General features: G+C 31.8%; 1 protein-coding gene across 1 annotated transcript in view; it reads left to right on the forward strand.

The window, feature by feature from the left end:
* The first annotated feature begins 237 nt into the window (after positions 1–237).
* Positions 238–19,543, forward strand: part of shd (cytochrome P450 family 24 subfamily A member shade) — an 84,063-nt gene continuing 64,757 nt past the window's right edge. Inside the window, exon 1 of the mRNA XM_085957071.1 lies at positions 238–599. The gene's annotated coding sequence lies outside the window, so the exon portion shown is untranslated. The remainder of the gene's footprint in view (positions 600–19,543) is intronic.

A 19,543-nucleotide genomic window follows, 5' to 3' on the forward strand; every position in this document is an offset into this window, starting at 1 on the left:
CAGCGACGTAATATCCCTTTCTGGTTTGTAATTAATTATTACATTTTTGTGAATCAGGAATAAAATCGCTGATTTCACAGGTGAGAAAATGTTCACGACGGCTGCATTAAACCCTCCCGTTTTGTCATACATAATGAATAATGATTAAAAATATAATATATTTCTCCCAGTAGCAGTGGTAGAATGTAGATAATACGAGAGACTCGAAAGATTGTAGCTTCATTCAGTTCGAGATCGTGGACGAGGAAGGTTGTGATTTTCGCCCGGAGACATCACCTCGATATTATTTACCCGCGATCTAACACGGACCAAAACAAAAACAATGAAAGCTTGTTGAATACAAGCGATTTTTAAAAAAAAGTTAAAAGCTTAAAGATCTTAAAAGAAATTGTTTTGTGAGACATCAGTAATAATTATACATTAAATATTATATACTTAGAAATGAATAAATAAAATATAATATAACATTTTCTTAAACTATAATAACTAGTGTCGTGCTTTATTATATTCTTTTAAAATTAAAATCTAGTGAAACAGTTTTGACTGATTGATATTAGTGAGTTTTTTTGTGGATAAAAACAGTTGGGACAGAAAATAAGGTAAAATATTATTCTGTAAGCGGTTAACTTTTGATTGTATGTATTATTAAAGCACGTGTTTGCTAATGCATCTTGTATTGATGATGGCGTAAAAGTCGAAAAAGCTGATAGCTAACAACAAGAACCATTAGTAGAGTTTGATCAATAAATATTATATATTCGTAAGGGATGTTTTGAGATTTAAATATATTTTTTTTTGCCACGCTGTATATTCTAATTTTCAAAAACATTAAATTAACTCAATATTCGGTGACAGAATATTTTCAAAACAAATTAATTTATTATGGGGTGAGCAAGCTAAATTTTATTATTTTTTTAAACAAATTAAGTATTAATAGTGATATGTACATGATTACATTATTTCATTTTGTATATAATATTAAATTCAATATATTCCACAGGAAACCACATAATATACTCTTATATGGAGCAGTGCCGTGAAGCTAATATTATTAATAAACTGAATGTTACTAAATAAATTCTAATTTAAGTAAATAAATAGGTGGTTAATCTTGATTAGCTAAGTAAATTTTTGAAGAGCATATGGGTTTGGGTTCATTGTACAATTAAGAAATTAAATTATGTCCTTACCGGCTTTACGCTGAAGCGTAGCTAATAATAATATAACCCCAAACGCTTGACAGTTTTTTTTGCCAGGAATGATTGTTAGCCACCCTCTGAAGTTAGCTCAACCCATTGGGTCCTTGGTCTTAATCAAATACGCATTGAAAACAATATAATAAATGAATCGTCGAGTTGCAAAATGCGCTCTGGACATTAATTTTAAAACGCTATTTTTTATAAATTAAACAACATTTCCTTGCGTATTTTAACTGTTTTACGTCAGTTAATATGATGAAAAAATTAAATTATATGTATAAAAGTCGCTAGAACAGATTTTGTGACTCGAAGACTCAAATCCAAACGCAGGATTTGAACCAGTTACAGTTAGTCTACGCCGAACATATTCAATCGAATTAAAAGTATCTAAATACATATATTTACTTACTTATATTAACAATATATTGTCTTAAATTTAGATGTGTACCCTAAATCTTTTTAATTGATTAAGACATATTTAATTTTATTCGAAACACGTACCTAGTGTTTAAACATTGTTATTAACTCAAAATTTCAGGGAGAGGTAGTATTTTTATAAAACTAGTGGATATAGCAATAAAAATATTACAATAATAAGGATCGTTTTGTATCATATAATACATAAATTAACATTAACACGGATTAGTCCAATGCCTTTTCTGATAGTTTAAAATTATAATAATTAAAGAATCACAATTAATTCATAATTATTATAAAAACATTGCTTTATGTTAATTATATGATATTCGAGTTCTTCATGTTGTCAGTTGTTTATGCTATAAACCCATCCTTAGACAAATAACTATCTCAAATATTGTAGAATTAAGAAACAACTTAGTTTTTAAAACCATGATGATGAAGTTCTACCACGTAAACGCCAATAATAGATTAATTCATAACAAATTATTTTAGATAAATTATTATTCATAGACGCACAATTTCTTTATTGATGTAAACTTTACTGTCAAGTCTTGGTGGAATTTATTTATTTCGAAGTCATTATACTAATTAAAAGAAAACTACAATTAATTTGCACGATTCGACTAAACGCCACGAAAACTTTATTCATCAGTCACATAATTATAATGAAACGATCCATGAAAATTATCCAATGCCTACAAATATTATCAATTGTATGTACCTATAACTATTAATTATTTATTATTAAATTAGTGACAATAGGAGTTATTTTAAATAACAATTCGAGTACCTAGTACCCAGCAAGGAATTTGATTTGATTAGGTGTGTTGATTAAATCGCTAGATTCTATTGCTAAATAGTATTGTCATTAGTACATACTAGTAGTCTACTGTAGGCATGGCCCCCACATCCTGACGCGGGCCCCCAGGCTAGGATGTTTGGCGGGCCCCCCTACCTATCGCTAAGGGTAAAGGCAGTGTGACGCGCTACAGTAGCGTTTTCCATGGTGTACGCGGTAAAATTTATGTGTATTTTTAGCGATTTTTTGTATTTTTAATATGTACAGTCTTTGGGCTATAGAGTTGTCGAGTATCGACACACAGTTTAAAATTGCATCGTACAATCAAATATTTTAATTACTAATAATTATTGAACCAAAATAGCACCGCAGGCGACTTTTTTTTACTATTAGAGCAAATTTGTGGTCTGTGTTTATCTCACTTATCAGTCGACTCGTCACGCCCGGCGCACCGGGCCCTTCCTGAGCCCGGGCCCCTAGGCTAGAGCTCTGTCAGCCCCCCCCCCCCTTATGGGGGCCATGACTGTAGGTATATGGTCACTACATTGTATTCCGTTATGGGTTTGGTGTCGTTTCACATAGGCCATTAGGTATAATTATTATTTCAAGAAGTAACTAAACAGTTTTTTGTAAGGTAAAATTGTAGACAGAAATATCTTTATTATAATAGTGATAGTTCCACCTTTTGCACATTTTTAATGTGCCTAAAAGGGTTATGATGTACGCTTGGGTAACACTGCTCTAAAGTATATCAACCACGTTCTCAGACTATTATGCCAACAATCAACGTTATGACAAGTATGCAGATGGGTTAATAAAATATCATTATCGTTGTTATTATTAGGTACTTAAGTTAAATTCCAATTTTAATGAAAGTTTACAAAAGTATCAATTTATTATAAAAATAATAGTAAAACCTGTACGCAAAATAAGATGTGTCTATTTTTTTCAAAGAATTAAAAAATATTGCTGATTGCGTTTTTCTCTTACAACATTAATTCGTAGTATTTTTTGAAACTTTTCTAATAAAATTTTATGTTATTGACGAAAAGATATTTGTGTGTGTCGAAATATTATTTTGCAAGCTTAGCAATATTTTTATAATCACTATTGAATATACACAACCTTTTTAGAAATGTCAAAAAACAATGGCAATCAATAATCATTTTTGATATTATGTCATGTCATTATTTTTATTATTCTTCTTAATCGGGGCGTCATGACTGAGGATAGTGATCCGAACGATTTAGCTGTCTGACAGTGCCACAGATTCGCTTCACGGTTACTAAATATACTGTATGCCGATTATTTACAATCTATAATTAACTATTTCTTTTATTCAACGAATAATTCACAAGATTTAAGAATATATCATTCTGTTTATTGAATATATATAATTTTGAAAAACACTTTTTGAGAGAGTATAATATTATAACCAATAGAAAAAATAGAAAAGACGGATGAGGCGTAAACTCGGGAGATACAGGATCATAATAATCAAAATGATATATTCTTAAATCTTGTGAATTTTTCGTTGAATAAAAGAAATAGTTAATTATAAATTATTAGCAAGTGCTAGTAGTTACATCTAAAAAATATTGAAGAAATTCCACGACGTCGGTTAGTAATATACCTACTTTGATTTAAGAAACAAAAATCGATTGCCAAAGTAGCTTGATTTGGATGAACGCTGATGAGTAGGTATTAAAATTGACCAATAGTTAAAATTTGTCGCTATTAGTATGTCACGCCGTAGCATATTGGTTAAATGCGACGGATGAGGCGTAAACTCGGGATTGGTTATAATATACTCAGAAAGTGTTTTTCAAAATTATATATATTTACAATCTATTACGAGTGTTTAATAAATCGTCAGTTTACGAGAAAAATTTGCCAACTACAGAATTTTAAAGGTTTCAAAATTGTTAACATCTTTCGTTACCACTTAATTCCAAGCAATTTCTCTATCTGCCTACATGCATGTGCTGTCCGAGATTGATTAATTCTCCTCATCGTTACCCTCATGATTGAGGATAGTGATAATTTTGTTCTATTGGATGCTATCGGTTTGTCAATCAAATCCTGCAATTGGTCATTTCACCTCCTGGGTATTTGCTCTTTGCCCCTTTTGCAGTCCAAGCATTTAGTAATTGATCTTAAATATCAGATATTGGATTCATCTTTACGTGTATTTGCTTATACATCGATCTTTCACTACGTCTTGGTGCGATGCACCGTACATTGTAGTTTTTTTGAAAATTGTTAGCTTCCCAGTTTAGTGTGTAACTTTTACCGATCAAAATTGACTGTTTTGAAAATTGCGCTCGTCGATAGTGACCAACAGCAACATTTAAAATGTTTATGAAAGCCTGCTTGAGAGATACGATCTTTTCTATGCAGGTGAGCTAAGTATATGAAAGTGAATTTGAAAAACATCTACTAGGACCTGTTATTAAATTAGCTGAAAATCATTTCGAGTCGCAAATTCATTTGTATCAAGTCAAGACTCAGTAGTTTTCACCTCATCACATACCAGTGGCGAAGGGTAGAGGTAGGCTGTTAAGATCCGACATACATAGTGCTCACTAAATTTTGTCAGTCAAACGTATTTGTTTTTATTGAATACAATGTGTAGATAGTGTTTGTTATTTTTTGTAATTCAAGTAAACCCTTCTTTATCCAAGCCATAATAGACATTAGTCAAAAAATATCCGTTTACCTACAAAATATCTAAAATTATATAATTAAACCGTACATAATTTTAGATATTGTATAAATAGAAGAATATTTGTTATTGATTATGGTTTGGTTTAGGCAGGATTTTATGAATTAAAAAAAACTATCCAACACCATCTGTAATACGTACCTATTCTTAATTCAGCGAACACAAAATAAGAATGACTGAAAAAATGTGGACTATTTTTGTCGGATCGCCCATATTATACCTAAAATATTATTGTTTGGTTTAGACAGGTTTTAATTGAATTTTAAAAACTAACCAGTACAATCTGTAAATTGTATTCTTAGTTCAATGAAAATAAATACATTTGACCGATAAAGTTTAGTGTGCACTATTTATTATGTCGAATCTTAACAGCCTACTTCCACCCCTCGCCACTGTCACATACCTATCAATTTATGCGTGATATAAGGTTAAAGTTACATTGTATGATAATTAACTCAAAGACACATTATTTTTTTTTATAGATCAAACGTAATTTACAAAATCTTGAAAACAACTAATTATGTTTAGTTTAACTTTGAAATCGATTTATTCAACTTTTCACCGGTCAAATCCTCAGCATCTAAATTATTTAATTTTCCAGTCAAACATGTAATTTTATTACGTATCATATGGTTGTTACAAGAGTTACTCACATGTCAAAGAACTGAAGATAAAAATAATATAATATGCAAGTACCTATAACATTTTTTTTTTAAAACAGTTTCATAAACATCATGACATTCTGTATATTAATATTAGATTATAATATTAATATTAGTATGCCAGTTTGATACGTTTAGTTGATAAACATCTTTAAAGAGTTTTAATAATTATGTTCTCTATTTATTTAAACAAATTAATCAATGCATGAATGAAAAATCGCGAAGCGTGTTGCATGAGTGCATTTATGTATACGTGATACTCATGTGCGTTTATTAATTTGTATGGGAAGTCTAGACGTATCTCTTAAATCTCCAGAATGACACTTTTATGGCCGATTTAATTTATTTATTACTCTTGTTCGCCTATTACTGTATTTAGTTTTCAAACCTGACAGAATTTTATTAAAAAACTATACGATATGGAAATAATTTTTGCCAGTGAAAACATTACATTTCATGTCTTAAATATTTTTGCCAATTTTTCTGATTAATTCAGCACACATGAATCTACGCATACAAACGATACTGCAGTAAAAACAAAACTACGTATGATATGAGGGTTTCATATACCTATCAATAAATCAATGCCTTGTGATATTTTGGAATTTTCACGCAAATAAAAAGAAACATCTTTATATTATGTTACAATGTAATATGAGGATCGTATAATATATTTCAATAAACTATACAGTCATCGTCAATTCTTTCTTTGTTAATTATTAAATAATAGGTAAGTAGGTATGTATAATTTTTTTACCATGTCCGATCCTAATGAGATCATAATATCGTCTCTGTTCTGGCAGAACACACTAACCGGAGAATACTAGTTTTGAGTAATTTGACTTTGAAGTTGTTGAGTTTATTAAGTAATCGTAAAAAGGATGACTTTAAAATAAAGACTGTGTATTTATTAAGAAGGTTTCCAGACGGTAATGTTTGAAATAAGGAACGTTTTGGTACTAACTCAATATGTCATTTTTTCGAATTAGTTTCTTCTGCCAGAACAGTGACGAAATATGGGCCTACAAAGAGTAGAGGTTTTGTATTAACAGATTTTGTTTTTACGAGAAATGGATGTTAGCCACTTGCTCAACCTATTAAGTCCATACTCTGGCTCACACACAAATTCGGTAAACATAGATAGACATAGCTACTTAAATTTAATAATAAGGAAAATACCTTTTCATTAAAAAAAATCACTGGTTAGAAATAAAATGTATTACTTAATTAACATAAAAGTTTTAACAGGACTGTAATTTTTTATCGTGTTCGCGATGTCTAGTTTACTTATGTTGCTCTTCAGCATCCTTGGTAACCAGAAACGACACGTGCAGGTTTACGGATAATTACAGTCTGATCTATTAAACAGTACGCACGGAAATCGCGTTCGCCGCCGAAACTGAAGATGCACCCCTCTCTTACAGAGCGTCCCATCTGCCACTCCTCATTAACGATTTAATTTTGTTTTCAGTGTTAAGTGTTTTGTTACTAGGTATTGTACTCATACAACACATTTCTTAGATATTGGAATCATGAAAGGATTATAAAATTACCGTATAAAAAGGGGGCGGCATTTTGTCTAGGGACGTCACTGCATAGGGCGCCCAAAATATAATAAAACGTGGCTAATTAAAATAAAATGCAATATTTCCTTTATTATACCTTTTCTATGACACAGAGCCTTGAATGCTGAACAAGGAGTTGTCACGAAGAGTTGAGGCCTTGAAGATGTGGCTGCATAGACCAGGGAATACAAAAATAAGAGGGGTACCTTTTTGGTGTGGCAGTAAGAAGGTACGATTCCCGAATGTGGAGAAATATGAGATACATTATAATATGTCTGTATCATAATATACTTGCATTAAAGTTTGTCGCGTAAACGAAACGCGCATTCAATATAATATTTGAGGATATACCAGGAGGCTTTGTATTTCTTGCTTTTGGTCGCCTTACAGTCATTAAGTAATAAAACAAACTGACTCTCTGACGGACTTTCGTATTTCTGTTTTATTAATCTGTTCTGTGATATAAATTTATCTTCATTTCATAGCATACTCAAACGTATGGAAAAATGGCGAAAAATTATGTGTAACATCAAAGTTATAGAATGCAGCACATCGGCTTCATTTTGAAAGATTTTTACACGAAAAGAAAGATTAAGACACCGCATTTTGTGGTTTAAGAACCTCTGTGATTGGTACGAGTGCAGATTCACTGTTCCATTTGGACGACAAAGTAAAAATCACGCCGATAATGGAAGATACGAGAAGACTAGTATTTCCTTTTCCTGGTTTTTGTTCGAAAATAACTTTTCAAAAAAAAATGAATTTAAAATTTCAGACGTTTTTTATTCGTGGCAATCTGGGGAAAAGGCTTTCCTTGCTCATATAAATCCTATCTCTATGGTAAATGTTAAAACAAGCTCTCCCTAACCTATATTAATAATTGTGGTTTTTTCGATTATTAGTGGTGTTCAAAATGTCAACAAGTCGAATTAATTCCCTAAAAGAAAAATACTTCTCTCAACTCTTAATACTTTTATATTGTGTTTGCGGAATATGGACTCAAAATGTTACGATTTTTAATGTTTCATAAAAATAGTGTCATTAAAATTTCTTTATCGGTTTTATCAGCTTTGTGAAATTCGCAATAAATACAATAGTAGATCATCAATTGAACCGCGACGCAAGTCATATCTTATATTTAAAAAAAATTATATATGTACTAAGGTAGTAGTCACAAGGTTACTAAGCAAGCGTTTTAAATTAATTAACAACATGTACATGTCTAAAACATGTGAGGATTAAAATTTCCGTTGCAATGTTGCACCAGTCAAAGGGTTAATTAATAAGATGCGCTATCTGATATAAATTCAAAAAATAAAATAAAACGCAGTCTGCGACTTTAGGAAAACAAAGTCCCAACAGGTCAAAAGAGACACAATTTTATCGCCTCTTTAAACGATGCATAAATGTGCCACTATTCATTAGCAACAAAAACAGACGACATATTTATGATTTTCGGCACAAACGACATGTCCCGAATAGATGGCGTATTATTGAAAAATATTTTTTATCGTAAATGCAGTATATATAATGCACCTAAGGTTGCACAAGTCGCCAAAGATATCAGTCGTTGTCTATAACGGACTGATTTACTTATATAAAAAAACAAACTTAGAATTATATTTTACAAAATGAGTTTATCAATAAATACCAATACAGAAATTATTTGACGACTCGCGTGGCTCACGTGGTGAACTCTATGAAGTGTGAGTACCTACCACACCATACATATACAACATTGAATATTACATTCGACTGTTGTTTAGGAAAAGGGGCGTAACCCTCGATTTTTCGAAAAGTGCTTTTATTAGATATTAACAATGTATACAAATAAATACACGTTCTGTAAAAAGGAAGTAAGCCGCAAATGCCAAATTATTATCTAAATTCAGGTTTTAATTAAGTTTTAGTTTAAGGAAAAAAGCATTTACACTCAATTTTGATAATTTTTCTGTAATAACTTCTTTAATTATTGTTAGATCGAAAAAATATTACACCGGTTTATCAATCATCATGCACCCTTTTTTTATTAATTATTTTTATATGACTATTTTTTTTTTTAATAAATCATTCAAAAAACGTTTTTTTCCCCTCATGTAAAATGTGAGGGTCACGTCCTTTTTCCTAAACACGGTCGAATATTATTCTAAAACGTAAAGCTCAGCATGTGAATAAAAAACGTATTATTATCATGAATTACCATCAAGTAAACACTCGATCCCTTGAAAAGATTACAATAATAATTTTATAAAGTAAACAACGTACACACGATTGAAGAAAACAACATTATCTATTCAACATACGTAATTAGGAACAACATTCAGAAACCTAAATCTAGAAAACTATTTATACTTGACGTGGTTTGAATTTACGTCTATCGCATTCCGGTCTGTGAGATTTACCTTTTTAAGCCACCGATAAAAATATGTACTTATACCTAATACTGAACATTTCCATTTGGCGTTATATATTTTAAATTCCGTTAATATTAGAATTTAATTTATTTATAAAATTATTGGCAAGTGCATTATTGCAACGAATGTCAATTCGGAGAGATCTGGCAGTCGTGAATTAAAGATACCATTAAACGAAGGTAATACCAATATTAATGAAACTTGAAATAACACATTAAATTCATGGTTAGAATATTTATATCGTCACCTCAATACTACAACTAGATTTTCACTGTTTTTGAGATAGGTACCTATTAAATATGATTCCAACGCCCACGGTGGCCGCGCGGCTTAAGCGTTGGACTATCACGCCGTGGGTCCCAGGTTCAAATCCTGGGTCTGGCAAGTACACATATTGTTTTTCAATTTGTGTGTGTCAGGGTATGGACCTAATAGGTTGAGCAAGTGGCTGACATCCATTTCTCGTAAAAAACAAAATTTGTCAATACAAACCTCTACTCTGTGGAGGCCCATATGATCCTATTAGGATCGGACATGGTCGAAAGAAAAGAAAAAAAAATATGATTCCACATTTCCTTCTCTACAAAATTATAAAACTAGGTAAGTCTGAAGTTAATGGGAATTAATTATTTCATTAAATAAATAAAATAATATATCATCATCATCCTGAATCTATCCACCGCTGGATGATGGCCTCTTCAAGCTGCTTCCTTTTCTCTCGGTCCTGTGCGTTGCGTTGCCACGTACTTCCGCAGAACTTTATCATTTCATCAATCCGGCGGCCTCTAGGTCTACCTTGCGGACGTTTTGTACTTCTTGGATACGACTGGATGACTATATTTGTCCAACGATTGTCTCTTCTTCGAGATATGTGTCCAGCCCATCTCCATTTAAGGCTTTTAATAAACTCTATTACATCGCAAACCCTTGTCTGCTTCCTTATCCACTCATTCCTCTTTTTGTCCTTTCGCGTTATGCCCAGCATGCACCTCTCCATAGCACGTTGTGCTACTCTAAGTTTCTGGATCTCTCTTTTACTTAGGGACCATGTTGCACACGCACATGTGATCACGGGAAGCACACACTGATTGAACATTTTTCGCTTTAGGCACAGTGGAAGGTGACTTTTCTTTTTTTGTCTTCAAAATAATATATATGTTCCCAATTAGACTAGCATAATTTTCCATTTGTATTTTAAATAATAATTCTAGCCTAGATCTATGCTAATCAAGTAAAGTTTAAATTTCATTTTCCCAACAATGACCAAATCAGAGTTATCTAGTTGTAGTATTGTGGTGACGATATTATGTACTTAATATGTAATTATTGATTCGGTGGTTTAATCGGTTAAGCTATTGAAGTCCTATTCGGTTCAAATATCTAGTATTTTTTTCTAACATGTATGTCTCTGATATTATTTTATTACAAATGTTGAATGTCAAAATATTATATCATGCCAATAATAATTGTTAATATAATAATAATTGCAATGACTAATTCTATAATATTTTGATACAAAAGTGTTGAATATATTATAGGTACTAAATGAAAACTAATTTTTCATTGTCAAAATGTGGTCCAACATAAAAAAACCCATTTTTTAAACAGCTACATATTAAATAGGGATATTATTATAATAACGACGCATATGATTTTGTGTTGCCAAAATATATGGCTATCGCTAAAATTATTGTACAGTTTTACATAATTGGGGTTTTCTGTAAATTCAAATATCAGTTATTATCCAATAAATTGCTATTGTTATTTTTTTATAACGATTTCGTCGGTCAATAATTTTATGTGCCAAATTGGCAGGTTTTTGTAAAATTGAATAAATTATACCAAATAATAGTATCTAACTGATTATTATACATAGTAGATAAACAGCTTTGCAGCAAATCAATTATATAGTTAGTTCTATATTCAAAATTGGCGAATCATTCGATTTCAACAATAATAGAATATTTTACCTACTATCTTTACTTTTGCATTTCCCGTTTCTTCGAAGGAATTTTTATTTCCTCTTATCGGACGTCGGCGATGAGTTCGGCCACTTTCTTCGTGTTCATCGCCGCTCTAAACAGGGATGGAGTGCTGTGCTCAAACCAGTGTCTGATACTCTTGAGCCATGACGATATTCTTCTACCTGGACCTCACTTACCCCCTTAAATGATAGAATATAGCAGTTGATATCTCTTAAGATGCCACATGATGTAGCCAAAATATGCCAACTTTCTTATTCTTATTTGTCAGATTATTTATTTGGTCTTTTTCATCCTCGACATCTATATCTCTGTGTCTCCAGCTGATACGGAGAATGCATCTGCACACCCATTTTTCAAAAGCTTCAAGTTTTCTGAGCGTTGTTTCTGTAAGTGTCCACGCCTCCATCTCTTATAATAGGATTGAAAACACATAAAATCTAACCATTCTCATTCTGAGTTCCAAATTTCGGTCATGGCTACGATAATAATAATCTATCACCCATTTGATTTCCGCCAGACCCATGAGACATGCCGTCATAATGAGCTTTTTTCTAAGAAGCTATTATACCGATCCTTACTTGTACCATTTCGACATCATGCCCAGGAATCACTATAGCTCAACATTATCGTGTGTTTTTCTTAATCATGCCAGAAACCCGTTGCTCTAGCAGTCTAGCATATACACACTATATTGTACATACATAGTTAGTAACCTTCCACCATGATTCCGGCAGACTAGAAGAAAAGACAGGTCAGGTTGAAACATTCTACATCCGTAGTAAATTGTCAGATCAACACCAACATCACATCTTCAACTTTCCTATGAGAAGAGGTGTCATGGTATGTTCTCATTTCTACAGTATTTGCCTGGCCACGAGCGTAGTCTGGTTTCTCTGAAGCTTTGTACGGAGCTTTGACCCGTTGCCATTAAACTGCACCATCATAGTACAAGGGATGCACAGGTGGAATTTAATTTTAACCGAATACAATATGTGAGTCATATAGATACATCTCGATTTTTAATTTTTATTGTATAAAAAGGTTTATTTCCATTCATCCTCTTCAGTACTTTCAATGTGGATTTTCTTCAACCTTAGAATCTGTTCTCACTGAAAACCCTAAAAAGTTTCGATCTTTCAATACTTACTAAATTAAATACTTATATTAACTGTGTAAGTAAATTAAAAATGTTGAATTTTCTTCGAGGTGGAGCCTTCTGTGGTTTCTCTATAAAAATGCTGAAATTTCGATTTGAGGTGAGTAGGGATTCCAATCCCGGGATCCCGAGCTATTTTCCATGCATATGAATCCCGGGATTGATAAACATAACTCCGAAACTTTCGAGATTGACTTTTTTATCAATTTTTATGAAGAAATAATAACAGAAAAAAATACTTTTAATAACATAATAACAACACTAGAAATAAACTGAGTTTGAATGAAGTTTGATTTATACCCATGTGTAAGTTGCCGATTCATTTTATTTTTTCACATAAATTTAAAAAATTGAGAAAGATTGCAAAAAACAATGCTTCGCACTATAAACAAAGTAATTCCACCGTGATCTCATACGTTTTACGGCAGTTCCATATTTGGCTGACTAATTAGATTTATGAAGCGGAAAGGCCAGTACACCATGATTTCCTTTACTATTTTAAATCTCGCTAACCCATTCATTAAGTCTTTACTATCAGAAACAGCAATCTCATATTAAATTCACATTATTATTTATATTCCAATATTATTTACTTTATGTATTTCCAAGATTGAACGTATACAATATTAACAATAAATGTCTTAAATAGTATAAACTATACTAGATTTATTGTTGACCGATTTTATCAATTTTATCTGTAAATATAAATTTTTTATATTAACAATGGAAAAAAGCTAATCCCGGGATCAGAATTTTGGCTCGGGATTGGATTCCCTAGACGTGAGTGATATTGTGATTATTGTATTATGTGCCAAGTGAATATTGGTTACTCTCTTTTTCACCATCACTTTCATCACTTTACTCTCCATCTCCATACGAGAAGATTTCCTTCAACATCTTTGGAGTAACCCTATTTCAACAATACGTATTATTTTGTTTCGCATAATATTTTAATTTGTTACAAAACGATAAACAGTTGAAAGTTGGAACGACTTCTTTAAGACCATTAAAATATTGCGTGTGAATAACCTATTTTGCCTAAAAAAATGTTAGCTGCAAATAAATAATGGCATCCTTCTTTTAAACACAATGGCGCTGTTTTTTTCAGTACAAATTTACGTGAAGATAGCTTGAGAATATTATATTATCTTACATCAAAATTAAAATAATAATGTAAATGTCATTCACCTATCGTAAGATATTTAAATAATATAGGTAATCGTAGCCAATTAAGAAACTAAGCAATTTTTCAGTACACTAATATTACACATAACATACATTTTATGAAAACAACTCAGATAGTATATACATTATACACAATAGAAAAAAGGTTTGAAAAAATTACCATGTACCACGGAACTTGAACCCGTATCCACTAGAGATTGTATTAACCACAGAACAGATAATAAATAGAATACCGACAGGCTATATATTTAATACGCTGCATGTTGATGCAGGGTTTTTGAATGTGTGAGTGTCCTACGAGAATGAAGCACGCATTATGTACGTGCAATAGTGTGTGTGATACACCAACATTAAATGAGCGTAAATGCATAAACCGAGAGCAGTTTTCAGTATTCGACGTATAACGTATTCTTGACACGTGTGTAAGTTTAACCCGGATTCTTCCTTGCTCGAGTCGGTTACCTGCTATCGCCTTACCCGTTTAATATTTCAGTTCCCATTATTTCTGAGTTCCCTGGTATTAATGTTAACGCTTGAATAAAATATTCAGGAGTAACTTCTGAGTATCTCTGAAGCGTAAAGTGTCTAACTAATGTGTTCGTCCAACACCGCTTGGGTAGGACAGTGGGGCAGGTATATCGAATGAAAGTATCGATGCCAAAATATCGGTATCAAAATGATGCTTATTGCTTGTCCAATAGGGATACCGGTATTTTATCGAAAGAAAAGATTCGGTACCAAAGTGACTAAGTGCAACTTCATATTTTTTACGGTCATATGTAAAAGTAACAAACATGTATCTATATTAAATTTAAATAGCTACAGGGGGATGCATGTTGAAAATAACGCGTATCGGTCGAAAACTAAATATAAATGGGAAATATACAAAACAAAAGTGTTGGATATCATGACGTGTGTAAAATAAAGTGTTCTCTTGAAGTGGATATGAGCAGACACATTACTCGAAGAACATAGCATTGCTGGTTTCATAACCAAGTGGTAGATACCCAAGAAATATTACAATACATTAAGAACTCGTTAAACCGACGCGGTAATCATTTGTAGCGAAAATGAAAGGCGAGGAGAAGAACGCAGTCTGCTAAGAGATGCCTTTATCCAGCAGTAGTGGATCGAGAATATAATATATACTAATATTGACACACCTGTCTAATTTAATAGTTGTATTCCTATTTTAGGTATATACGAGTCTGAAAGCACTTAATGCAAAAAATAAATTTTTAAAATAGGTATACCTATAGGTATTCTCGATGGAAAACACTACAATGCACTATCGCCATTGAAATCGCTGACATTCGAGGAAAGATAATTATGAATAGAGTAAATAAAAAATATTACGGAATGTAATGTAAAAAAAATAATTACATATATACATACAAAAGTGTTTATTTGTACATGACTTTAAGTCAAGGAAAAAATAATTACTTTATACTTAATACAAATATTATTTATCAGATGAGTTGGACACGTTTTATGTCACGGTAATAACATGACTTTTATTTTAAATAAGTACATAATATTATGTAAAAACAATGTATTCTAGTATTTAATGTTGTGTTTTTAATAATAAAAAAAAACTTAAGAAAAACAAGTTTCCAAAATATTTTTTAATAAATCAGCATATTTTCTATCGATGGAGATGATACCACTCCTATTGAAGCACACGAAATAGGTCCTAATGGTTATTAAAATAATATGTGGAATACCTATGTAGGTACTACCTATAATATATTGTGTTTACATCATTGACTTTAAGTATGCAATAGTAAACTGTATAAAAGTAAATACTAAATAGACCAAAAAGATACGATAAAATTTATAATAGTAGGAAGATATAATTAATAGGTCTAGTTTTTATGGTTTTAAAAAAGATTTTTTTTTGAACTCATAATAATTAAGTAAGTAAGTTATTTACAAAATATGTTGACAGCAGCTGTTTTGAGCCATAAACACACCAACACCCACATCTATATAGAATTAATTATTCAATTATTGTATATTAAAAAATAACTTTGTTTTAAAACCATTTTAACAGACTTCTACCACATAAGCGCCAATTTAATTAATTAGTTTTTTGGTATTATTATTTACCCCTTTTTATTGCTGGATAATTATAACTTAACTGTATAGCGCCGCAATAGTGTGTATTTTAAACTATCGCGATAATAACTGTTTACACGTAAAAGTGTGCTGACTGTCTCGCCAATATAAGAGTAAGCGAGACGCGATGTTGTCATTTTGGTACTATTTGACAGGTCATGAAAATCGGTTAACCTCAACATGAGTCTGAACGGTGTACTTCGTTTTTTTAACCGGCAACCGGTTCGCCACAATCGTTCCACTGCGCATGTGCAGATATCGAATAAATCCCAACTCTCATGTGAAAATTCAGAAGCTTCCGAACTTTTTTCGATTCATTCATGCACTCTTGCAACTTATATGATATGTTTACACGTCCATGTTCTTGTTATGGCCGCGATAAAACGTATTGTCAGCAGTAAATCCATACACGTGTAAACGGGTTATTAGATTAATGATTACAAAACACAGAAAAATGATTTAATAAAGAAAATTACTTCATTGAAATGACGGAAACTAAAGCATAACCTGAAGAAATGTTATTTCTGGATGCTTTATAGTTTGCAGTATGCAATTGAATATAATGCATTTTTACTGCAATCTAAATCGATTTTTTTTATCGACATTGAACTTACTTACTGCTCAATTTAACTTCGTGATCGACGCAAACGCTTTTTTGAAATAGCTTCCATAATATGAAGCGTTCACAAGGAGGCCCTTTATTGTTTAATTTCATTTAAAGGCGTGCGATTATTTTTGAAACCCTACTCCGTAGGTGTGTCAACAACCATTGTTTTAGAATTATTTATAACAGCGAATTATGGCTACGCATAATTTTAGCCTGCGCATAAAGTTGCTATATTATTATTTATTATTTTATGACAAAGGACAACATTTTATATAACTGGCACATTTTATAAACATCCAACAGGATTCATTTAGAATTATTAATTATTTTTCATTTATTCATATTTTCTTTTGTCACGGCTCTTGATATTAAGGTGGGTGTTTTTTTTTTTAGAATTATTAATAACATTAATAACCATATCCTTGCTTTTTAGTACAAGGTGGTTGTTAGTAATTTTGAACAATCACAAACACCCAGGCTTTGAGAAAAACACATAAATGTTTTTGTCATGACCGGTAATCGAACCCAGGAACTCTCGGGTGGAAGGCGAGCGCCTTACCCACTGCACCACGAGAGCCGCCGGTGACCGAACACACATCTAGTGACCGAAATGCAAGACATAATATCATCATCATCCTGAATCTATCCACTGCTGGATGAAGGCCTCTTCAAGCTGCTTCCACTTCTCTCGGTCCTGTGCGTTGCGTTGCCGCGTACTTCCGCAGAACATTATCATTTCATCGATCCAGCGGCCTCTAGGTCTACCTTGCGGACGTTTTGTACCTCTTGGAAACCACTGGATGTCCAACCATAGAGACATAATATAAGTAATTGTAATTGTAAGTAACTGTTAAAAATGCCTAGACACAGCGTAACTACAGGAAATAATTAATACTTATTAAAGACTATAATTGAGCGCCTAGTTTCAAAAGCCCCTAAAACGATTTTAGGTAGTTCTGAGAAAAATGTGAAAAACTCATATTATTATATTAAATCTGTGAACTTTATGTATTTATTTTTTAATTCGTTACATTCTAAAGAGTATTTTGGTTTTCCATTTTAGGGGCATTTGAAAAGCAGACCCAACCATTTTAGCGGGTTTTGAAATTTACCCTAATTTTTGACCATACGTATTGACGGTTTTAGGCATTTTATAAAGTTCAATCTTTGACCATCATATAGGTAACAAAAATATCCATCTAAATACATATCTTACCTAAAAATTTTCAAAACCTGTTTTAGGGGGATTTGAAACTAGGCGCTTCAATTTACCTTTTGTCATAATAGCAGCAGATAGAGTAAAATGAATTAATGTCATACAATTTTAATTGGAATCGCTATCTATATAAATTGTAAAAATGTTTGTAATTTATAATAGTATATTAATACGTACCTAATAAGTATTCTAAAAAAGACCTAAGTATATTTAATACGTATTATTATCGTCACAATAGAGTAAGTAAGTATATCAATTATTGGATAATATGGAAAATTATTAGTTCCTAAAAAAAATTGTAAGTACCTAATAATTATATAAGCATTACAAATGTATGAGAAGAGAAACTGAAAATACAACCGTGTTTTTATACTATATGCAACAACATAATCGTCAATTAAGCAGGTATTAAATATTTTGAAAACGTTCTATTCTCAGTTATTGGAAAATGTTAGTTGCATCAGTTTCTAATTATTGTTGAGTTGAATTTTTATCAAATCTTTGGCGATACTTCAGTGAAACGGTAAATAATTTTCAACTATAGGCGCGACGAAATTTTGGAGTCGCCGGCACTCGGAGACCGAACGTCAAGGCGTGAACACGTCAATTTGTTTCGTGATGGCGACGGGGGTATTAATTCTTAAATCGTGTAAAGATGACTAAAAATGTTACCCATTTACTTTAAAAAGAAAACATGTCAATGAATATATTATTATTGTTACTAATAGAACATTAAATGGATGCATGTTGGATTTATATGACAAATTGTATTTCGGTCGGCATGCGTCATTTGCACCCACGACCCGCAATCCGCACATCGCCTAGCCACGATCTTGTTAGAGCCTGCCTCAACTGAGGTATAGCCTTAACTGACAAACTATCCTAGAGGGTTTCGATCGAAACTTTCGATAGTAAAATTACACTCATAGTTGGATAATTTACTTTTAATTCGTAATTTGATGTATGAAATTGACATGTAGGTTCATGGTGTAAATATTATAGAGATGGATATTATTTTCCTTTAGCCGTGAAGTTTTATAAAATGGTTTGATGGGAAAGCCCTAATACCTATGAACATTTTTGTTTCGATTTTCTTTGTTCATTATTTAAATTGGCAACACTGTTCAATATTTAAATGGCGATCGGCTGTAGGTGAGTTATTTGAATTTGTAAGACATAAATTTGAAATCCGTGCTAAGGACGCCTATTCATTCTAGGAAGATCGTGTGTAGATTAGCCATAAACTAAAAAGCTTGTCGATTGAACAGCATTCTTAAGACTTGGGGCTTTTTCGGTGTTATTTTCTTCTCTTTGGATTGTGTTTTTCTCGGCGAATCGATATCTCCGATTTTATATGGATGCATTTGGCACCATAATAACACCATAATAATAAAATGACGTTGTCATAAGTGTTTATGTTTATTTCTGTAAAATATCATGCGTCCATAGGTTTTGAAACCAGCTAGTAAATTATTTTACATTTCATTTAAAA

The sequence above is a fragment of the Rhyacophila brunnea genome, unplaced genomic scaffold, assembly GCF_057557595.1.
Source record: "Rhyacophila brunnea isolate RB1 unplaced genomic scaffold, BYU_Rbru_1.0 scaffold_6, whole genome shotgun sequence".
NCBI classification, from domain to species: domain Eukaryota; kingdom Metazoa; phylum Arthropoda; class Insecta; order Trichoptera; family Rhyacophilidae; genus Rhyacophila; species Rhyacophila brunnea.